This window comes from Rhagoletis zephyria, unplaced genomic scaffold, assembly GCF_001687245.7.
Source record: "Rhagoletis zephyria isolate East Lansing unplaced genomic scaffold, Rhagoletis_zephyria_1.1 Rzeph_scaffold_01788, whole genome shotgun sequence".
Lineage (NCBI taxonomy): Eukaryota > Metazoa > Arthropoda > Insecta > Diptera > Tephritidae > Rhagoletis > Rhagoletis zephyria.
Window position 1 is genome coordinate 49,530 of NW_016158872.1, and position 25,702 is coordinate 75,231.

Sequence of the window (25,702 nt, forward strand, 5' to 3'; positions counted from 1 at the left end):
CGATTGCATTAGGGCTGTTCAGGATGTTGTGGAAATGGTCATGGATTTGCAGTTGGAATTGCATTTGCATATTTTGGCAACCGTGTGGTCTTAGCTAAATTTTAGAAAAAAATTAAATGCTTTTGCAGAGCAAAATTATTACTAGGATTGGTTCTTTTTTATTTTCATCAAGTGTACATATTTCCACGAAACAACGAGAATCAAGAAAAATGCACGACTATCCTTATTCTTCCTACGGTTCCTTGAATTTATTAATTTGATTCGTGGAAAAAGCTTCTGGAACTTGATGTCACTAAATGTAAATGTCGGAAAAAATTTAAGTGAAAATTGAAAGTCAATGCCTTAGACAGTGAGGAGTGTATTTATGTACATCTATGCATTTTTATATACATTCATACATATCTATCTATTTAAATATATGAAATAGTTTATTGAAGAGGGCAACACAGTAAGCAAATTTTAATGCCAAAGCCAAGGGTGAACATAAAACTTCTTGCCCTTAATATTAAGTATACATACATACATACATACGTACAAGTAAAATCGAATACCTCACACATGCGTGCGCACAAAATTGTCAACTACTATTTTCATTGGACCAAAGATGCACTTATCAACTACATTTTTGTTCCTTGAATCCTTGGAAAGGAAAATACTTTTCACTTCTTCGACTAACATGCAATTTCTTTTAAACCATTTCTTTTTTCTCTCCGATGTGTACAATCACTATCTTGTAATACTTTTTCCCAATTCGCCTCTTTGACCATCATCGGGCGCCATTAGGTGAATTGTATGAACTCTAGTGATTGCTCAAAGCCAAATTGCCTCAGCGGGAGCGCACCGCGTTTAGCAGCTTCGATGGGAAAACATGCTAAAGTGATGTCGCTCTAACAATTGGCGCATCGACCGACTGTCACTTGGCTCTAACTTTAACTGAGTGCACTCAAACCTAAAGGACTTGACTGAGATCCGTTTTTACCAGCGAAAGTGGGTGAAGTCAAAGGTGCCTCCTCCATCTATAAATTTATGTACAGCAAAGCATAAGCATACATTTGTACATTTATTTGCAATGAACTGAGTATGTATTTCTATGTACATATTTCGAAAATCGAAATTTCGCTTATATTCTACATATAAGAATGTATTGAAGTGGAAGAGATAAAAAACTAGTTGAAGACAAGCAATAAATTTGCCACAAGCGAACAAACATGGCGCATGGTTACATGTGCCGCAGAAAGAGGATAACGAATTCAATTCCAAGTGGGAGTGAAAGAGAATGAACGAAATTAATTGAAAATAGTATTTCAATATAAAACTCAGTTATTCGCACAAATCTTTGCCTAAATTTACTGACAATCATTATTTTGTTTTTTTGTTAAATTAATACAAAAACGAAAGTGATGTGTGCTGAAGAAAAAATGCAAGGCAAGATAAGCAGAAGAATGTGCGTGAAAAGAGCTTAACGTACTTTAAGGTAAGAAGATAAAATTATATTATATTCGAAAGAAAGGCCGATCTTTTTGTTTTAATTCTTGGCCATTCTGTTCAACTGCGAAATATGATAAGAGTCTATTAAGCGGATTTGTCAATCACTATCTACTTTCATGGGTTACGTACGAGATTGTTATGAGTTATGGACTTTCATTAACCCGATGAACCGTTAACCCCCTTTATCATCCACTTATCTAAGCTACTGGCTCAGACGCAGAAGCCACCACCCGTCCAAGCCGGTATCAAACATAAGATCGTCTCACAAGATGCTGGTATACTCACTGAGAGCTCTTGAAAGCCGATGGTGGTGGCTTTTACCAGCTGACAAGCGCGGTTTAAATTGTTGGCATCGTTGTCCGCAAGTTTCCGCAGTTGCCATCGCGGCTTCCTCTAGTGATCATTCGTTCATGACAACCACGCTAGGTCATTGATTGCCGATACCTCATTTTCCATCGCAATGAACTTCCCTGCGACCAGATTGACTAAACCATCTGTGGACGCGATAGCTGTGGTGGCCTGGGATGAATATGCGAAACAGAATCGCGTCTAACTCGAAGATGCATAGCAGAGCAGATTGAACCTCTCCCCCGCCTCTCAGAAGGGTGCCGCGTGTAGCTGTTTTATTTATTTTTGCGATTCGAAATGAGTCACTGATATTCATCGTACTCTATATATTGCTGATCTCAAGAATGATCAATTGATTTAGTCCTACAGCAACCGTGGGGAACTGGATGAATTCCAAGCTAACTTTGTGAAAGGTGCCTTCGACATGAAGAAAGGCGGCCATAATAAGTCGTTTGTGGCATCTAACACTACAAACAGTTTCGCGTAAGACTGTTTCAACCGATCGACTGACCTTTGCAGTAAGCATGGTTAGAACCGCTGATATTTTCGGAAATGAGGCAGCCCGTGATCCTGTAGTCTCAGCAGCCTCTCAATACCCTAGGCTAAATCTAGGCTTGTACGCATAGGATAAGCTTGATGTTGATCCCTTCTGGTGGACCGAAAAAAAGGTTAAAATGGAAAGGTCTACCTTTTATTAACGAATTTTCTCTAACCTTTGTCTTGAATACGCCAGTTCCTTCCTTCCTTTTCACTAAGTTTCTTAAAAAATTATTGTAATTAAGAGTAAAGCTAAAGCGAAGCTCCTTCGATGCCGCTCAAAAAAAGATGCCAAGCAAAAAAAGATACAGCACAATTCTAAAGAATAAAATCCCCCTAAAAAATTTAAGTAAAGATGGGTTTTTGTATTTTCAACGGCATTCAGCCAAGAAATATTGAAAAAATGCACACAAATCCACTCACTCAAAAAAAAAATAAATTAATGGCTCACACAAGCAGACTTGATAAAAGCACGCCACACAATTAGTTAGAGAACTGAGCGAAAACGAGAAGAAAAAGTGCATAAAAAATCAATAAGGATCAACAAGGATTTCAAGCATTTAGCGAGTATTTATGTAAGTGCAGTTCAGTAGTAATATGTATGTATGTTTGTATGTATGTATGTAGTGCAGTGCCACTTGCACAATCGCAGCTACAAACTAATAACTATTCGCACTAACGACCGTCGATTTTCCCCTTTTAATCGTTGTTGGTCGGAGCATGTAAACTGCGTTGTGATGAAACGCCCAAACCAACGCACCATAGCCGACCACACCAACTGCGAGTGCAACAATAATAACAATTACAAAGTTCACTTTAGTATAAGGCACTCGAATTTCTATGAGTACTTGCAAGTTTAGCTGACGTCCGCAAAGGACACAAGTGCGTGGGCGTTAGTGGTAGTGGTAGCGAGCAAGAAGAGGCCGGTAAATTTATTATAACTATAGTTTAAATAAAATATATGTATGTATTTGTATGTGTATAAAAATAAATATTAGAAAATTGAAAGGAATTTGAGCTTTATCTGCAGATTGCACCCAAACCGGTCAAATATTGACCCTGCTGGCCAGTGAATTCCGTTTGGAGAAAGTGACAAAAATCCAGTGCTAAGAATAACGCAACGGGAGTGACTTACAATGCAATTTTACGAATATATCCACGTACTAAACATGCACTAGGCTGATCAAGAACCGAAAATTCAGGGTGAGTGTTCGATTGAAGGATTTACTCTCTTCAGTTTTTGAACTATGAAGCTATTTGGGAGATAAATATTTATTTCATGAAAGTCAAAGTGCAGGTAGTCTCTTTTAATACATCAAGTTTCCAGTTATTCTTGGGTCACAACCAACTATATAAAATGGCTGCCACCCTAACATAAAAACAAATCGCAAGCTCGTGTGCATTGGCGAGTGAATTCATTCGCAAACAGCCAAAATCAGGCGGTGTCGTCGTCGCTGCGCTTGAAGTTCTACTTGCTACTTGATGTCTCGTTGACGTCATTGCGATAATACCTACGTCTCAACACTAGTAAATAAGTATATGCGACTGTGAGTCTTTTTCTAATGATTAGGCAGTGACTTGTCGTTGATGCTACATACATATTTAGGGGATTCACAAGACGTGTTAACCGTCGTAAAATCTTAAGGTTAACATCTTTTTTAATTAAAATGGTTTTAGGGGATTTCTAACTAAACCGAAATTCTTTTAAACTGATAAAGAATATATAATTAGCCAACCCCCCAACCATTTTAACCGCTATTTTACATAAACAAGTGTTAAGCTTAAGATTTTACGACGGTTAACACGTCTTGTGAATCCCCTAATTTATTATATGACAAGCGACAGGCAACGCGTACAGTAAAAGCTATTTCCAAAATGATGTAATGCATTTCATCAGAAAACTTAATCATCATCTTAATCCGTGAACAGGGACCGTAACTTGTATGCCTTCTTTCAAAAAAGTCGATAAGAAATAACGAAAATGAAAGTAAATGTTTTACTTCTATTTTTCGTTAACAGTTAGAAGTTCATATTCGACTTTTATTTTAACTATCATAAATTACAGTTAACATATTTGTCTTTATTTTCTCAATTAAAAGCAAAATTAAAATTTCACTTTTATTTTTTCAATCACAAATAACAGTTTACTATCGATCGTTATATTACTTCATTGCATCGCTTACTTGCTTATTATTGGGCAACCGTAAATCGTTTTCTAACTTAAACGTTTGCAAGCATAATAAGCTTTTATTGGAAAAAAATACAAGTAAAATTTTTATTTTTATGTTTTATCGAAAAAAATAAAATTCTAACTTTAAATTTAAACTTTTACTTTTGATCGAAAAAAATAAAATTCAAATCATAACTGTTATTTTCGACTGAAAAAAATAAAATTAAAATTTTAATTGTTATTGTTGACTGAAAAAGTATTAGCCAAAAAATTGATTTATCATTTTAATCATTAAAGATTAATATTCCTTAGCTAACAGACATCAAAGATCGCATAGACGAATTCTTTCCATCTGACTTCTTCAATTGAATTTTCGTAAGTAACTTTTATTTTCGAACCCTGACCGTAAACTATTTTTGGTGATGGACTTTTGCACGTTTTACCCTAAAAAAATTAATTTCTTATGAAACAAGATGCGCAAGACCGTTCGAAAAAGTCGTTTAAAAATCAACAGCACTTTTTTCGAAAACAATCGCAAAAGCCGTCAGCAAAAAAAATAACATTAACAATCGCAGTGATTGATTTTTTTTAAGTGCTGTTGATTTTTCGAAATTTTTTGCGAACGAAATACAAATTCATTTTTACTAAAATTTTATTGGCTATAAAACTGTATACCCAAACAAATTTATAAACATTTAAAAAATTCTTGATTTTACTTTATCTATATAGATACATAAGTTTACACGTTCTGACGAATACACGACCAATTTAGTGTTGCCAAAGGTCCCGTATTTGCCGGGACGTCCCGTATTTTGTAGCTAGCTGTTCCGCCGGGACAAAATTTTTCCCGTATTTTCGACAATTTTATTATTTTTTTCAATCTGTAAACTTCTACTCAACATGGTCATGGTTTAACGCGGCTATTGTGAGTGGGTCACTAGCAAGCATTATTACATGCAACAATGTAAGAGAAATATAGCTAAAAATTTCCGTTGATTTTTTAGAATTTTTTTTCGAGGAGGGTTTTGCCAATTTTCTTCCATATAATGCATGAACAAAATGAATTTTTTATGGAAGAAAATGCGCAACACCCTCCACAAAAAAAAACTAAAAAATCAATTGTAATTTTTAGCGACTTGAAATTTGCACTTTATTGTATTGAAATTGAATGGGCTATAAAACCGCATACTCGAAATCTTTCTAGGAAATCTAAATAAAAATTTCGAATTTTTTTTTTTAAGTTTTATTGTTTTTGTGAACTTTTTGCATGATTTGAAGCTTTTATTTATATGGTATATGATATAGATCGACCCATATTTTAAATGAAAATTATTAACAATAAATAAGTAAAGATAAGTTTCCAACATACATATTTTAGTATAAATTAAAAAGTTTGGCCATGAAATAAACGAAATTTATAATAAGATTATAACTAATCAGAGCATTACTTCACCTGTGTTAATATATGGTTCGTAGTTGGGCTTTTAATGCAAATCCTTTATTTCTCATTTGTCCCGTTAAATTTTTAGTAAATCCCATATTTTTGAGGCAAATTTTTCACTTGTCCCGTATGGCATTTCGCCAACTCGAATTTGAACCAGCAAACATAAACTTAAAATTTACACAATCTGTGTAGCTTTCAGAGAAAAGCATTGTTACTCAAAGCTACTCAAAATGTTTCCAAGCGAATGAAAGCGGTGAAAGGAAGTGAAATAACTTTTTTTTATTATTTTTCTGCACCTCTTTGCTTTTTATGCACCACTGTACATACATTTTTGTCGGAAAAAGTTGACGTTTTCGAATTCCACCGACTGCGCAAAGTGTAGAAGCAGCAATGACAGAAAGCTTAAAACTTCTCCAGTATGTATACTAACCGAACAACAACAGAGCAGCCACCACAACCACAACAAAGTCGACGAATATTTTAATTACTTTTAAATAACGAAGTGTATAAGGATGTATGATATAAGTGTATGTATGTATGTACATATGTATATGCTGTATATATCCTCACATACTTATTACCAACATGCAATACTCCCACGGACAGTGACAGAGTTTAAATGGCACACAACTCATTCTTTTCGAAAAAACGGCAGCACAAAAGTGTCATTGACAGACAGAGACGAAATTTTTCGACTGGCTTCGCCACAGCAGTTTGATAATTGCTGAAGATGAAGACTTTGAATGGACACGTGTGAGTAAGTCGATTTTATATGAATTAAATGTCTTTGAAATTTTTAAGTTTAACACATTTGGAATGTTTTATGCGCATAACAATTTCATGAGATGTAGGTAGGGTAGACATATTTTGAAAAATCCTACATATGGGTCGATTTGATTAAAACTAGAGCTGTGCGGAGGTATAATTTTTCAGGCCCGGCCCTGTGCGAGTGTAGAATACATGTTCGTAAACACGAACGTTAGGCCCGACCTGAAATGGCCCTGCACTACACAACCCGATTAGGTCCAGATTATGCATTAACTTTAGGGAAAAAATTAAGCATACAATGCTTTAATTTTTTTTTAACAAAAAATTTTTTTTTATAAATTTCTTGTTCAGTTTATTTTCTTCGTGCCAGTCGTTAAGTTTTACAGTATCATATTTGTACAAAACCGAACTAAGTACATATAGTAAACAGACGCCTGATATGCCATTTTTTAAGTATTTTGTCCGATAAAGAAAGTACTCGCTTACTAGTTTCGAAGATAACAGCAAAGCTCAATATATCCTCACTGCAAAAGCTTTTAACATTCTCAAGTCATTTGTCTGTTGGCGAAACTACCCAATTTAGTACGTGAAGCGTTTGCTAAAATATCTCAATCTCACTATCTATTTTTCTTTTACCTACCCTTTTTTTGGCCACATCATTTATCGGGCCTTTTCGTTCTTTTTCCTGCTTTGTGGAAGATTCTTTGCACGCATGAGCTCGTCTAAATTTCTGGTCCGTACCCGCGGGCTTTCACAGTAGCCCATCGGGCGCCTGCCATAACCCCGGATCATGTCCATCTCATGTCCAAAAGCTTGTTGTGGGGTTGTACTCTTAGTATTGGTTTTCTAGCATCATAGCTTGATACCATGTTGAAAACACCCACCTTAGGGGAGTAATTGGAGTGTATGATGCGTCAAGCTAGATTTTAGGCATTACTTAGAAAGACTTCAAGGAATTACTCCAAAAATATCAGCGAGATAGCATTTAGGAAGTGTTCAACGCTGCCCTTGCGTATGGTATAGAACGCTGACGAACGCAGACGAAAGCCGGACATCTGCAGAAAAATATGCTCTGTACTATTCTCATACTCCAAGCAAGATGTACATCGTCTGTCTCTATTGATACCTATTTTGACACTATGTCGTTCTCTTGCATTTCAGGGCTCGCAGTTCCCTTCGTCTCTATCAGAGAATAAATTTCAATAGCACACTATGGTAATTTCCTAAAACACTGGATAGTTTCACATGTGTTTGCATTGCACCAACGGTTCTCACGAGTCTTATTCATAAAATGCCTGATATGAGCGCAGTTCACCAATACAACACATAGTCTGTTGCCTTGAACACGACAGTGATTCAGTTTCCACATGAGTTCAAGCTCATTCCATTTTGTAATGTATTTAAGATTGACTGTCTCTGAAGACCCTGACTTGGTATCTGCGCTACCTTTCGGCATAATTTCCGGTCTACTACTTTAGTTATAGCAAATATTTACGACAGATAAACCTTAAACACAAAGGATTCTGAAGTTATTTTTACATCTCTCCATTGTCCTTTTGTACTAAAGCTATCGACGTCCTTTCTCCCAAAATAAGCTCCGGAAATCAGTTTGTTATTCTTCTATCATCACCCCAGAATTCATAATAACGACACCCACACATAGTCTTCATTGCTTCCTCTGTGGTCACTGAACCATGGAAAAATAATATAGGTACTTTAAAATAACTAAATATGTAGTTTAACAAAACTATATTGAGTATGTGAACATCTTACTTAATTGCTAGATATACATACGTTACCATTTATCAACCCACCAGGGTTATTTGCTGTTGGGCGGAGCTCCAACTAACTAACCTCCTTGCAACCCACAGTTTCATTTCGCAAAGTCCAGAGGCGCATACTTCATTAAAAATTGTAAAATGTTGACAAGAAATAAAATGCCACTCAATTCGTGGCACCAACATTGCGAGCTCAAACCACTAATAGAAATATGTACTGTTACAGCAATGGAAACAGCACGAATTCTCGAGAATGCAAGAAATGACAAAAATGTTGCAAAATTTTTCACGCAACTATGTATCAGAGTCGACATATTCAACCAACAAGCAAACGAATGTGTTCATCCAAGCACGAATTCGTGGGTACGAACACCCTCAAGTGCACTTAAAGTCGCAGGCACTACAACAACTAAGTATGTACATACACATGTAAATACTTAGAGCTAAATGTATGCATTTGGCATTTGAAGTTGGGACACATTTTGCGCCATCACCGTTAAGCTGGCTGTAGGCATCTCTGCGTCCCTGCGTACCTGCCTACCAACTGCCTACCACTTGCAGCAGAGACCTACAAAGCTCTGACAGAGTCCCACATGGCACATGTTCATAATTGCAATGGACCCAGCAGCAGCTGTCTGCTTAACTGTGACTAAATATGAGTGTGCTGTGACGGTGCGAATGCAGCCTGCACCGGGGCCACAGTCGAGGCACCAGTGAGTGTCACCAGTGGCGTCGGTTAATGAAAAGGCCACTTATAAAACACTTTGCCTCACATGCCATACTTGTTTGTCCATTGTGACTGCGTGGCTGTAAAAATCGTTTGCGCGAGGGTGTACGGCAGCATAGTTTACTTTTCACCACGCTCATTTATTCAAGTAAGCAAATATTACATATTTCTATGTTTATTCATGCCATTTACAACTTGTAATTACATTAAGTGCACGCACATAATTATACATTCAAGCCCAACCAGCCGCAATCGGCACTGAAATATGGACAAACTACTGGTAGCTACGGTGCATAAAGGCTCAAAAAATTCGGCAAATGTGTGAATGTGTGTGTTATGCCAACTAAGGGGCATCAACTTATGCATGCGTGCATATGGATATGTATGTATATTAGGGTGCATCACTATCCATACACAAAGAAATTGGTGCTGTTTTCCCGACGGACCTTTGTTTTTTGTTAATTTTAAATAAAACACTTACTGCCAATTTCATGAATGCAATTTATGTAACAAATTATTTTAATTTTTTGAACCTTATGTATATGGAAATCTTTTTGTTTATAAATTGCTCGAGAAACCGGCGGTTAAGACAGAACTGGATGTCTGATGCCCGGTTTCTCCAATCAATTTTAAAATTTATCAGATTGTTATACATAGTTTAAAAAAAATTTTTGGAACAAAATTGTGTGATTTTGAATTTTAACAGTCGAATTGTCGTCATGTGTCTAGTTCTTTTAAATTATCGAATTATCAATACCTACTTATTTATCGAAATTTGTCAGTTTATTGAATCGAAGTTCTTGCAATTTTCAAAGTATATCGGGTTATCAAAATTTCTAGAATTACATGAATTTATCGAGTTATCGCTATTTATCAATTTATAAAAACTTATCGCATTGCCAGAGTGTATCGATCTATCGAAATTTTTCCATAGATATTGTAGGAGTATATCCAGGATACCATCTTGTAAATGGTTAGCGAATAAATAAACATTCGAAATTTGATAGCGAGGACGATGGACGTGTTTTAGTAACCACTTAGCCTTCTGAATATTTCAATATGAGCTTGAGTTACCGATATATGTATGTATGTAAATTTTAGAATAATCTTAATTTCTCCAGTTCTGGAAACGCACGGTTTCTTAAGTTTATCGATAGTTATCGAAACTTGTAGAGTTATCGAATTTTAGCAAGTTATCAGAATCTAGTGTTTTTCAAATTCATTGAGCTATCATAACTTATCGAATAGACCAAATTATCGACTAACTGAAATGTAACGACTTATCGAGGGTCATAGGTTTTAAAATATTTCGAGTTATCGATAATTATTGAGAAACCTAGTACCCCATGGTCTACCTATTGATGATGTACGAGAGCACAACATTTACTCCATTCAATTTTTGAACGATTTAACGAACATATCTCTAAAAAACTATGTTTTACAAATAAAATTAATTTAAAAAATATTTTTTTTTTTTCAAGAAAATGCCACACATATTTATAAAAGAAGAAGGTCTGCATAAAAATATTTAAAAATTTGTTTAACGGAATCAAAGTAATGCAAATTTTGGAGGTATTTTCAAATCGGTCCAAAGCATTTTGGCGAAAGTTTTAAAATATGATAAAGTTTATAATTTGGTGGAAAAACAGCAACTCTTTTTCTGAGCCACACTCATGTATACATATGTATACATACATATTAGTAAACGGCATAAATTTTTGTAGTTGGACAAACTGAATTAAATAAAAGGAAACTATAGTAAAAATCCTAGATGAAATATATTTATAGTACTTCAGTTTTTACTTGTATGTATGTATGTAAGTTAGCAGATGATCTTAAATCAGTGCAATTTGTATGTACTTATGCAAAACCTTAAATCTCTTTTCCAAATGCAATTAAGGCTCTAGGTATAAAATAAAATTTAAGATTTGTCTAACTTTCGTAAGAATAGGTGAAATTTATTATATCTCGTGGGGAATGCACCAGGAAGCAATTGGGCTTCCGAGCAACTTATCCAGCAACTCAGCTAGCGTTCTTGCTACCACTTTCTGGAAAGTCTTAATGACTGAATAGAGTAAAAGCTTCTTCAGCTGTTCAAGTGATTCTACCCTCATACTTATCTTAAGGTACAACCTAACTGCAATTTATCATTCTTTCTTCTCTGAAGAGGCTTTTCATTTTAACTTTAATAGCCTATATCCACCGAAGCTTGACTACGCTTTGCTCTTAAAATCCACAAAATCGTATTCAAATGAAAATATTTCCATAAAATACAATAAGAAACTAAAATAAGGTTACTATACCAGGCATTCCGGAAATGGAGAAAAATATTTTTTATTGGAAAACGCAAAAATATGAACTAGCAAGTCAGGGTTGCCGGGTTTCGAAAAGGTGTGGAAGTCCTTATTTTGTGTACAAAAACCCGTAACTTTTGTTTGAAACATTTTTCTCTGAAGTTTTTTTTCAACCTTTGAATGACCTTCGAACTTCAACTCGTCCTGGACTTCTAAAATGAAGAAAAATGTTTTTTATTGGAAAACGATTTCGACGGCAAGGGGCTTAAATAGACGGTAAATCCGTTCTTTTAACCAGAAATCTGTTCTTTTAACCGGAAATCCATACCAGGAAAAAGTTTCCGGTGAAAGTTACATTTACAGAATAAGAGTCTGTGGTAAAACATGTACTTATGTCCCATGTCCGAGCAGTGGAATGCGTACTGGAAATGATGAGTGTCCAAGCCGACATCGCCACTGCTGGAAGGCAAACGGAGGCCGTTTCGAATGTGATGTTCCACAATTTTTAGCCATTGGCTTATGTAATAAATAGAAAAAAAAAATAAAAAATATTCTCGTTTTCATTTTACTATCGAAATACCATATACGAAAACATTTGCTAGTTAGTACCCAGTAGACATGCTCTTTCATTTAAATACAGTTTTTGACTAATATTTTGTTTTAATATGTATATCTGCATTTACTTAAATATATGTAAGCATACTTATGTATCTAGTTTCGTATGGTAAATTTTTAATACCCGTACAATAACGTAAACGAGCATTTTTCGAAAAATCTTTGAAGAGATCAATCTCAGATTAGTTTCAATGGGATACTACAGAGCATTAATTCGCGACGACTAATCTCCTACGGGTGTAATTGGAGATGAATTAGTCTCCCGACTCTCGTACTATATGTGCGAAAATTCGAATGCGGCGTTGCCTTAGCCGAAGAAGTATTGGTTTGGCAAACTCGAGTCTCTACGAGTGATAAACTTTGTAATGAAAAAGAACAATTCATTTCATATAAAGAGAAAAAAAGTGGTACCTATTAAGCAGTCGCTGGTTTATTTTCAAGTATTCCCTGGGTAATAGGCATTTCTTGCAGGGTCTGCAGCCATACTTACATACATATATGCATTTGTAAGTGACTCATATGAATAATATTTGTTATGATGATGTTACAGATTTCGTGACGCCCACCAAACGGCAAAGCAGGGAAATAAAATTAATGAAGACACCAAAATGTCTGAGTCTACAAATAAACAAATGACTTGTGATTTGTTCATTGACGTCCAATGGTAATATGTTTATATGCTTGACACTGGCAACGTATGGATGTACACTTAACGGCCAAAATCTGCATACACCATTTCTTTTTTTGAATGTTCACAGTAGATACTAATATTTTGCCAGCTAAAATTTTATTTTTTTTTTTTATAAAAGTGCGGATCATGCTTAAAACAAAATTATGTAAACCAAGGTTTCAAGCTTCATACAAAATTAAGAAAAATTCAATGCATTTTCATAAAAATTTTCCACTTTTTAATCGGCTAAAGTACGCAGTTGTATAGCCCATTCAATTTTAGTATAATCATGTGTCAAAATTAAATAGCCTTGATTTTTAATAATTTTTTTCCTCCATTTAAAATTTTGATTAAAATTTCTTTTAATTTTCCTTAATTTTGCATAAAGCTTGAAAGCTTGGTTTATATGAAATTTCTAAGCATAATCTACATATTAAAAAAAAACCTAATAGACAAATTTCATATTTTTCACTCCTTTGATCAAATATTTGGTAATCCGAATTTTACGCAAATTCAAAGCATAGGAAGAATCAAAAATATTGCATGCTTTAAACGTTAAATTGTCTAAGAAAATAACCAGTCTAAAAAATGGGCAGGAAGTGAATATAATTCAAGAAAGCAAACTAAATCATAAAAATAGATCTACAAAAATATTCACATAAAACTGGCGACATACGAAATAATAATATGCAAGTGTACACACAATTTTCCTTAGCAGGCATATGTATCTGTACTAGAATCGAATGTTTTGCATAAACAATATGTAAGTATTACATAAGAAGGCATATTTGCATATGTATGTACGTACAAATGCATATGTCGACATAAATACATACATATGTGTGTATTTTATTATACTCAGCTTTGTACATATACTTATTTATACTATATATGTATGTACATTTTCGCTGTCAAATATACGCAATGCTAGCCTTGTGGCTGAGCGTTATTTTGCAGAAGAATTGGAGGACAGCGTTTGAAATCAATTTCTGGATGTAAGGAATCTTTTGATTGAAAACGTATGTACATACAAATGTAGTTATGCAAAAGAAACGAGACAAGATTGTGCGGCTACAATCCCTTGGGCGTATACTCATATAAACACTGAATGCGCCTGGGCCACACAACTAAAACGAAACTTCCCTCATTTCTAGTTTTCTTCATATTACAGACATTCTTCTTAAACTTAATATTAACCCCATCCATAACCTTGGTTTTCGTATTCGTTTTTGGATCCGTAGTTGTCATCGTATTTTCCTCCGCATTTTTCTTCGCATTCATATTCGTCCTCGCATTCATTTTCGTATTCGTTTTGGTTTTCGTATTCGTCTTCGATTTTATCTCCATATTCGTCTTCGTCTTCATTTCGTATTCCACTCGTAGTTCTCTTTGTATTTCTCATCGTCTCCGTAATTGTCTTCGTATTAGTGATCGTAATCGTGCTCGCATACCCGTTCCTCCACAGTTGGTCTTCATATTCGTCCTCGTAATCGTCTTCATATTATATATAGATGATAGTTTTTGGCAGTTCGATACATATCGGTAACTCGATGAATTTCATAAACTTAATTACGATAACTAGATAAAATCAATAACTCTATAAATTTCGATTTCTCGATAAATATTGATAATTCTATAAATATTTATAACTTGACAAATTTCGTTAACTTAATAAATTTCGAGAATTGGATAAATTTTTTTTTAACTTGATAACTACCGGTAAATTTCGACAACTAAGATTCTGTGTCTCGATAAATTTCGATAGTTTAGTAAACATTTATCGCTTTGAATAACTCGATAACTATAAATTTCGATGATTCAATTATTCTCGATGACTTGATAGCTTTCGATGGCTAAATTTTTGGTGACTGACATTTCGATTCTTATCGAAAAATATCAATAAATTGTGTTACCCTTTGAAAAAGAAAACGAAAGTACTGCACTTCTCTATTACTTAAGTACGTCTCACATCGCAAGTCTCACTCAATAAACCAATTTTCGAAATAACATCAATTTTCGCTTTTATCTCTCAGCAAGCAGCTCATTTACTTTAGTTTGAATCATCTTGATATATAACTTGGCTGAATTAATAGTCTGTTTGTTATCGCAAAGGCGAAGCACAGAGCTGCGTCACACTTTCGGCGCTTGCAAACATTAATCACATCATTCCAATGATTCAAATGAAAGACAATACTCATTTCAGCTCAGATGCAGATTTTCTTGTTACTTCAGCAATTCTGTGTGATATATGTATGTAAGTATGTATGTATGTATGCATGTAGCCGATTTTAATTTATACCGACCAGAAGCAAGAGATATGCGACTGAGAGTAGGTTTAATTCATAGTTCTCTATGCCTACTTCGATACATACAAAAAACAGTAGGGAAAAAATCGATATTTTCAAAAAGGTGTATGTGCTCCCAGCTAGGCTCGAAAACTTCAAAACGTCAAAGATTTTTTTTTCCGGCACGTACATATGTATTTATGTACGTGATTTTGTAAACGCACAAGCAAATGTACATATGTATGTATGTATGTTTCGGGAGTCTGAAAGTATTCCCTTTTTCGTTACGCTTTCTAAATCGTAATCGTAAAAAAATGTATGCAAGCCTAAGCAAATAAGAAAATTACAAAATGAAGAAACAAACAAAAGCAAATTCATTTGCTTAGGCATTAAACACGCATCAGCAATATTTCTATTTATTTGTATGTCTTGCAGTATAAATCAAAGTGAAGGTGTGGTTGGGTTTGAAAATAAGACAAAACTCTTTTCATATTGCAATCCAAAGCATTGAAAAATAACCTTGTGGCTAGTTGTTACAGTTCTTGTATTGCCCGAAAAGTTATGAAATAAAAAAGAAGACCTGGAATACCCGTTTGTTTACAACGCAGATAAATTAGGCGCAAATAGATCGGCTGTGGTCCCAGTGGTAAATAAAACAAATAATTGCCATAGATATTTTTTTTAAGTTCCTCTCCCATTAATTAAGTGCCTGCCCAGCGTTGGAATTCTGACAATCTCTACGCTAAATTTTCTTCCCAAAATGTCTCTAAATGAAAATCAGTGGGGCCTAAAAGTATACAACATAGAAAAGTGATAGGTGCAATGTGTAAATGTGGTAGTATGAGTGGCATGTAACTAGGCGCAGCTGCTATTCTGTTAATGAATTTTGCTATAAAAATTACCGAAAGCGAATGTTGAAATCCGACTGTAGCTCTTCTTATTAGTCAGATAGTTGTGAAGCTGAATTGCGTCGTGTGAAAATCGATCTTCTTAAGACTAAGAAACCCTTTTACCCCGATGTTGATACCGGTCATCCTTAGTAGAGCCCTTTCCGCCTGAGTCAGTATATGAATATGAAGATGGGCTAGATCTACCAAAACCTTAATTTGTAAAAGCTTTTTTTCTAACAGCGGGCCCCGCTGAAGAAGCTTCTCATAAAACCATTTTGCAATCGGGGCGGCCCAAAATTGTAGGTCTCTCCATTAAAATGTAAGATCTGACGGACTTCCAAGCATTGGGTTGGACAAGTTCTCATGGCTCCAGTTATGCATATGTGTACCTCTCGTTCGTTAAGCTTTCATGGGCCGTACTATCGCTGTATAGATCCATCTCAGACCTGCCATAAACCTATACATTAAGTATTTTGGATGTTGTAAATACCAAGTATCAAAGTTTTTTGCGTCTGCTAAATACTTTCAGTTTTTTACTTGAATATTTATCAACTCCTAAATAGCTAAGTACTAAGTATGCCCATTACTGCTATTGATTGAGTATGTAAGCAAACTAATTTTGAATGCAACCATAAAATTTAACATAATTTATATCGGATTAAAGCCGCACCCAGATTAACCCTCGGTTGAATTAGCATTCATCTCAATATTGCGGTTTTCCCACGGCACCCTGAATTACTTTGATCGCTTCCCCAATTACGATCGCGAATTACCCCATTCTAACTGGTACATTTTTAGTTCGATTCGGTAGTTCTCTGTCTCTGTCTCTGTGTTTTGTAATAATTTTTTCTTCGCTACGAAATTTATGCTAAAAATGTATATGTCTCATCAAAGATTTTTTCTTTAGACAAAAGCCTTAACTCGACTTAAGCTCGTATGGCTTTTCGTGTGTATGTATGCAAGGATGTGTGTACCACATGACTTTTGTTGGATCAAATTGATTTCTTCCTTTTGTGCTAATAATAAACATAAAATCCTTGTACGCTCTTTCATTTTCATATGGCACACATATGCATGCACTTAAGTGCTTGAGTAATTCAATAAGTGTAGCAACAATTGCAGTGGCAAAACAAACAACAACTGTTGCAAATGTAACCGCAATAAAAAGGGTGGAACGTTCACACAATTGCCATGCTCAAGTATCCTTTTGGCATGCAAGCAGTCTCAGGCACGTCAACATCACTAGCACCAGTAGCAGCTGCAAAAAAAAAAACAACACCAATATCCCCGAGCACATTAAACCAACAGCAACAGGCAACGTACACACACACACACACACAAAGTCGATCGATCGACCAGTGCTGACTGACACCGTCTGTCGTCACAGAGAGAGGGCGAGAACGAATGGCGAACGTGGCGACGGATGGCGAATGGCGTTGGACGGATGGCACATTGTGTATGCTTGCCGAGCATGCAATGGCATAAAATAATGCGAGCGTATACCTGGAAGCAAGCGAGCGGCTGACAGCATTCGTGAATAACAAATGGCGCAGTAAATGCATTTGTCAATGGGTACCAAGGCAGCAATCACATCAGCATGCAACAATTGAATTGTATGGGATTTGGTATTCCTTTATTATTTTTTATTTTTCTTTTTCATCTACTTTCGACTTACATATGCGGAGAGCTCGTATTATTGCGTTTCTGTTATTTTGCATTCTTTATGTAATTGCAAGAGGAAATTCTTTGTCAATCTATGCAACGATTATTCGTTTGAGTGCTTGAGTGGGCAGCTTTAGTTTTTTTTTTTTCTTATTTCCATTTTCAGTTTCAGTTATGAACAATGGCCATGAATGTACAGCGCTGTATTCCAGCGAACAGTTCACTCTTCGAAAAGTTTTTGTATTCTTTTGTATGTCTATGAGGCGAACTAGGACTTTTAATATATGTAGCGGGAATAGCGTGGTTTATCATAGATATTCATGTGCATACATATTTTGTAAAGATTCCTAGTAAAAAATTTCTAATTAACTAATATTTAAGTTTCTAAAGCTTGTCGCGAGTTTTTTACATTTTGTTTTTCGAAAATTTAAATATGTAAGCGGTGGAAGTTAGTCTTCTATTTCCAGGCTCGCTACTACATTTCTAGTACACCTTACCAGGAAATATAAGTTTTCATGCTGGTCGGGCCAAAGCTGGATGTTGTGAACCGCCAGCTGAAGCCAAGCACCAAGTACCTGGGTATAATACTGGTTAGCCCAATTGATCTGGAATAAAAAATTTTGTAAAAGAATAGACAGTTTTTATAGGCTCTCAAATATCGGCAGGACAGAAGTACAATATCAACGGCAACAGTTTTCACCTTTTTGCACATCTTTCCGATGGACCTAACGGCCAAGAATATAGCGTCCATAATTTTCGCCAGGCTCACTACCACAGGGCAGTTCGTGTGCACATCCAGCTTTGCCCAGATGGATTGAGTAAATGATACCGGATCTGCACTTCGAGGCGAATTCCAAAGGCACTATATAGGTCGAAGGCTGGCGTAAGGGCCGGAGGAATGCTGTCTCGGTGAATGTCTATACAGATGGGGCGAATACGAAGAAATGCGCAGGGACCGCAGTCATCAGTGCGGAGCACAGTCTCAAAAAATCGCATAAGCTTCCGTACAACTGTAGATTTTTTCCAGGCGGAAGTACTGGCTACAAGAAGGGCGGCGGAGCTACTGAAAAACAGCCTATCAAATAAACAGGTGGATCTCTACATCGGCAGTCAAGCTGCGATAAAGACGCTACTATCACACAACACCAGGGCAGCTTTGGAAGTTAAGCGGCAATCTGCACAAACTTCCAAACTTCTTACAAAAATATTCTAAGAGACAGGGAAGCAGTCGATATACTAGGTTTTGAATAGATAGCTCCATAACTACTTGGTTCCAGGCTATAAGGACATCGAGGGAAAGGAAATAGTGGATGATATAGCCAAGGGCGCTCTTTACTTAGGTAACGAACACATAAACGGCAAAACATTCAATAAAAAATCTACAGAATGAAATAGGCAAAGTCCTTAAAAAGCAAGTGGAACAGCTCAGTCAACAGCAAAGCTGCGCAGTTGATGTGCAAGCCAAATGAAAGCTGAACTAAACGATTCATACTGGCACTGCTACAGCCAGACTGCACCACGATAACGGTTCTGCTGGCGCCACACGCATTGCATAGCTACAAATGCAGGATCCCTTGAGTCCAAGTGCCAATTATGTGCATATGTCTACTAAAAGATAAACTAATATTCGATATTTATAGCCTGCAACCAAAAATCAGAAGCGTAGACCGAAGCTAGCTATATTAACCTTACCTAGCATAATTAAGAGAATTGTGCTTAGCAGCATTTAAAGGAAAATTCTATCAGAAAGTGGGGGGAAGCCAGGCAGGCGCACGTACAGTGGTATGTGAAGTCACGAAAATCAAATGTTTTGTAGGAACGGCTACAAAGTAGTAATTTTCTTTGTAGAAACACTTTAGTTTTAAAAGTAAGAATTTTGTTTGACTCCACACCAGGCCTAAAGAGCGATTCCGTATTTTTTCCGTTTCATCATATTCGTTATGGATGCCGCGTCGTATGAGTGATCTTAAAATTTAAATATGTAATTGAGTATAAACAATCGGATGCTATAAAAAAGTTTTGAGTGACCCCAAATTCAGTTCAATTCTAGATGTTATGTTATACAAACTGAGATATCGTTACAACGCTTTTAACAAAATCGCCTCTGTAAAGTCTGTTTCAACTATTCAGACGATGTTGAATCGCTTATAAAATCGTTTTATATAAATGCTACTTTAGAAAGGAAATATAGCATTTATGCATAGTGGATCGTCGTCTCAAGAGCAGAGCTGAATATTTGCGGTTCTCAGTTTTATTTGCATTCAATGGATGTGCGTTGCTTTTTTATGAGCAGCCAGAATTTTCCGAATCTTGTGTAGACGATCAGTGAGGGTTATATCTGATCTATTTTAGCAGAATAAAACCAAAAAAGACGTCCAAGTGAAATTGAACCCTCATTTAGCAGATCTCCGATTTACTTGCTTTGCGGAAATCGAAAATTGGATCGAAAGTTGGAAAAACTTACAGTAATTCATACAAGTGTTCAAATGTTAATTTTTTTATGGCTTAGGTACGGTCGCTCAAAAATTCTGACCACCATTGTAGCAACCCTACATAACATGGATTACATCAGAAAAGTTCTTGCTTTGAAAATAGGTTTTCTACCTGAATTCCAGACAGAAGCGACTTGGTGAATCACTCGGGTCGAAGCTGACAATAAAGTTGGAAGTGGAATTTACTCTAAATACCTCTCGCTAAGCCTTAGTAGGCGGCTCCCGGACCACTGCAGCATTTTTTAGGCCGAATTCATAGCTATAATGCAGGCAGCCCTATGGCTTAATAGCGGCGCAACTTCTATATAATCCGTTATTTTGACATTAAAGCAGCGATTAAATCTCTGCAGTGCAGTTACACCTCAAATTTGCTGCCGCGAAAGTTACGATTAATGAGGTATGGGTACCCGGGCACAGTGGAATACTGAGAAATTTCGCGGCAGACGACCTTGCGAGGGGGAACTGACCTACGCTCAACAAACTCTGCACACGATGTAGGCGTCCCCCTATCTTTGTGTAAGCGCTGATTGAAATATATTTTTATTTCTTTAATTGGAGGGTTATTTGAGTTTGGTAAATAGTAATTAATTAGTTATTATGTTTTGCTAATATAGATAAACTGTCTCTCAACACATGGTATGGTCATAGATAGTTACCAAATTTTAGTTGAGGTAACCAAGCTTTGTTTTGAAAGCGGAAAATATTCATGCATATGAGCAACCCCTAAATAAGAGAGACAAGCATGTACCTGAAGTGCTCAACGTGCAAATTTGGTTATGGATATGACATGCGCAAACATGTTTATTTCGGTTTCAGTTCTGCTATCTAGCCAGTAGTCTTATTCTATTTCCAAAAAAATTAAATTTAGTTGAGAACTTTCCCGTTGTTTACTTTTTTAAAACGTAGATTTTAAACTCACAGTCTTGCCCTTAAATTTTATAGGAACAATCCGCTATATTGGATTTTAGATTTTTTTTTTGGGGTAATTCGCGATTTCAAGCTTATTTTGCATTTTTAAATAATTAATACCAATTTCTAGAGAATTTTATTCGCAAAATTTTGTACACGCACAATTAAAAAAATGCGCTAAAAATTGGTATATAATCACGATTTTCGACATTTTCCAACAACTTCTATAACAAATGCGGGGCATATTCTACTACCAAAGTTTTATGAGATCATTTCCTTTTGCTAGACGGATAGATCAGCGCCGAGAATGCGCTAAACATAGGGATGTAAGAAAAGCGGTGTAATATTCATTTCCAAACCACTGAGTAGATTTTTTCGACAGCTAAATCTTATCTTTCACAGAATTTGTTAAAAAAACGAATTCCGTGAAAATGATTTATAAGATGTTCCACATCGACATATATATTCCGATGGCCGAAATTCTATCACACAGATTACAAAAATTAAGGTGTTAAATGACCGTCTAGATTTCAATCTTTGGAGAAAGTATGGCATCTAAACTTTCTGTGAATTAGATTTTGCACTATAACAGAAAACGGCAAATTTTTATTATTTTTTGATTGCTGATTACGAATATAGGGCTTGATTTTAAAAATTCATAATATCGGATCCAATACGGCAGCCAAAAAACTAAAATGAATCAGCTTCGCTTGAAACGTTTTCTGCGCGGGCGAACGCGATATGACAGCAAAAAATTAAATCGATTAGATGCGCTTAAAACTCTACAACAAAGGTATCGTAACATCTCTGGTTAAGAAACTGAAATCAGACCAAATTCTTACTAATATGTCACTCATACGCCACGTACGTACGCTCGGTTTTAACTTTTTCCGTGTTATTTAAATGATACATTCAATATGGACACGCCATTAGAATTTTTTAAATCTGAACGTAGACTGGTCTCAACTAAAAGTTCCAAGTAAATTGAAGACTTTGCTCTAAATTAATATTTATTTTGTCCTATAATAACAAAACCGTATTCTGGATGTATGTACGTTTTGAAAGCGCTAGCGGGTGAGACACTTTAATTTCTGATCGCAAATTTTGTCCACACAGAATATATTTGAAGCATAAAATTAAAATGCCAAAAACCTTGAAACAGCAAAAAAAAATGGAACCTTAAAGTGTACACTTACCTTAGACTCGAAGCACACGGCGTTCAAATGAGCAAACTTTCCGGCTTCGAGAAGGCAGTTGCCTTCAATTGTTGCACCACTATCAGCACGGCGCTTTCTGTGACGCTGTACTACGGAAGTGCTGTTGAATTCTTTATTTACTCAAGGTCGAGCCACGCCGTTTAGTTGCCGCAACGAAATGGAGTTTTGCTCAGCTCTGCTCACGTGCCAGCGAGCAGCACAGCGTCGTTAAAAATTGTGCGTTCAGCGGATTGAGATGTGAGCGTTTATAGAAATTATATATGTATGTCGTATAAGAGGTGTATGTAGCTTAGTTGTAGCGTCTTGTGACAAATTTGAAAGTACGTAATTAGCAGGACACTCGGCTATTCGAATCGGCTTTCTTTTAATAGACTATCGCGTGCGTGAAAATTGTTTGCGAGCAACTAAGTGGCTATGCCTGCGCTATACTTTTCACTTTTCGGATCACTCGATTACGCGCAAGCAACGAGGATGCGGTACTGCTAACTTTATTCGGTCTTTTATTGTTATCACAAAAGTATTTCTATTGCACTGCACATCACTTGCCTCTAGCTAGCTTCTTATTTAAAAAATATTTAACTACTTAATTTCGTACTTTCGTACGTTTTTGTGCGAAGAAAACGAAATGAATTTCCGAGGCCTTTTATTTTCACACCATTAACCGCTACCCTCGCTATCGTATTTAATTAATTTGTTTGCTTTTAATTTTTCAACAATTTCAACTATGCTCCGACCGTGACTTTTGTTGTTGTTGTTGTTGTTGTTGCCGTCGCTCTCCTTACTCTATCACTCTCTATCTCTCTTACACAATCAATCCAGTTTTTGTTGTTATTCTTGTTGTTATTTAGGTTTGTTGTTGGTTGAAACTTAAATTCTTAGCAGTTTTGCTTTTGGTGATGTTGGCATTTGCTGCTAACACCGGAAATTCCTAACGCAAATTAGTTTTTGCTGCTTATGTTGTCTGCCGTAGCTTTAAGTTTTAGTTGATTCTTAATTTGCGTAATTTCATTTCATTATTCAATTATTTTTTATGCACTTGAGTGGTAGCTAGTTTAGTGAGTCTTTATTTCCTAAACCTTTTTTTTGGATTTCATCGCGACCTAATTATAAACATAAGTAGGTATTAATAATTTATTTTAAATTGAACACTAAAATGCAAATAACGGTAGCTTGACGCAGTGGATTGCGATATATCATTTATGTTTGTTTAGCTTGCGGCGAAGGCATTGCGATTGATTACTCATACGCCCCGTACCACACATTTGCATCAAACAACACGCTTCCATATTAAAAACATGGTTAAGTCGGGCGATTATAAATCAAAATTGCCACTATCGTGTTATTCTTCAAATCACTAGGATTCCCATAATACTTAAAAGTGTATGTAACTAAATTAGGGTGCATCACCAAAAAAAAAGTTGCGGTTTTTCCACCGGAATTATAAAAATGTATTATATTAAACATTTTTAAACATTTGTATGCAGAGCTACTAACCATCTATCATCTGAGGTAATTTTTTGGGAAAAAAAATTTTCTAAAACTAATTTTACTTATAAAAACTCAATTTTTGTAGGTATTTTCAAATCAGCCCAGCTGAAAATATAATAGATTTTATAATTCCGTTGAAAAAATTGTAGCGTAGATTTTTGTCATGGAGATTTGTACGCAAATTTAAAATTTTTTTTTATGCTTATGGCTTTTTGCGCTTTTTTCTTATGGAAGAAAATGCGCAAACCCGTTTTCAATCGCTTAAAACTTGCACTTTATTATACTAATGTACTACTAAATTTAATGGGCTAAAAACTGCATACTCAAAAAAAATTCTACAAAAATTTTAAAAAATTTGTAATTTTGTAATGTATGTACTCATCTTCGGTGTAAAAGAAATGCATAACTCATTTTATTGTAGAGTGCACTATACTTAAATATTGCGCAATATTCAGAGCTACCATTTTGGTTTTTTTCTATTTTTTTTGAGATGGCATATTTTCAAAAACGTGTTTTTTTATAAAAAAAAAGTTGTATGTGAAAAATGTTTCAAGAAAAAAAAAATTTCTTAAACATTTGTTTTCATAGAGAATTTTGATGTGTGTATCTGTGATTTTTTCAAATTTTTTCCTCGCCCCTTTCTCGGAATATTTTGAAAACTATTAAATCGATTTGTTGTTATTTTTGTGCTGCAATGTTTTCAAAAATGTATTAATCAAGCTAAAATTTCATATTTATTCATTATTTATATTTATGCATCAACCCTAAAAATTTTAAACAAATCAAACACATTAAATGTAAACCCCGTCTGTTTTGGTATCGAATGCCCCATATATGGTCCTAAAAAACTCGAATAGCAAAAGTTGTTTAAAAACAAATCTACTTCGCTTAATGGTTCTTCACTAAGTGAAACATACCAATTGATTTCTTTTTTCAACGAGACTCAAATTTTTATGCAAAATTAAAAAAAAATAACAATTATTTTTGATTTTTATATTATATGTCTTAGACAAAACAGTTATTGAAGACTTTTATTTATAAAATTCATCAATATAAATCAGTCACGGAATTTCACTTTTAAATCGTTCGTATAAAAGTCTTTAACATTTTTCGCAGTTGAGAAAGTGTTGGAAGACAAAAGTTTACTACGACTTATGCAAATGACTTTTGTAAGTAGGATTTAAAAAATAAATGTCAGTGACCGATAAATATAAATATAAATAAAACTCTTCGATAGCTGTTATCTGAGACATAAAATTTAGAAATCAAAAGTAATTATTATTTGCAATTATTTAGATAAAGAATCTAAAAACAATTGTTATTTTGGATTTATAAAATAAAAGTCAGAAATAACGGTTATTTAAGGAGTCATTGAATAAAAGTCAAAAAATAAATGTTAAAGGGTACATTCGTTTTTTTCAACCAAGTTATTTTTTGAGTTTTTCATGGTTGGCAAACCGATTGTAAGAAATGTTATTCAAATTGAACATTGAAAACAACTTCGTATGTCTGGCTGTGGCTGCACGTGCAGAAGTGCTTGCTGTTCTTTTTTGGCTTCCAGCGGGTTCGAGGGTACGAATCCCGTGAGCGCAACACATAATTTTTATTTATTTTTTCTGTTTTTTGGTTTTTCGTAATTATGAAAAAGCCTCTGTGTACCAATTGTTTCAAGCATTAGTCTGTTAAACATATGTATGTGGGTATAAAACAGATCAATATGTATGTATATGCAAACGAGAGCAAGGGAGGTGCCATATGTGGGTGTTAAATTTTACGTCGAAAAGTGTTTACTAGAAAAAAATATATGAATAAGCAGATGGCTAGAACTTAAAATAAATATATAAATGAATGAATAAGAAATGTGTGTGTGGTGCACATTTTTTTTTTATTTAAAGCTTTTACCATTTGTTTATTCGAGTA

At 35.1% G+C, this 25,702-nt stretch overlaps 1 protein-coding gene across 2 annotated transcripts in view; it reads right to left on the reverse strand.

Moving 5' to 3' along the window:
- The window catches only part of LOC108365155 (uncharacterized), a 58,514-nt gene that overhangs the window by 23,772 nt on the left and 9,040 nt on the right, over positions 1-25,702 (reverse strand). For both annotated transcript variants that reach the window (XM_017619117.1, XM_017619116.1), the window contains exon 2: positions 22,274-23,394. The gene's annotated coding sequence lies outside the window, so the exon portion shown is untranslated. The remainder of the gene's footprint in view (positions 1-22,273; positions 23,395-25,702) is intronic.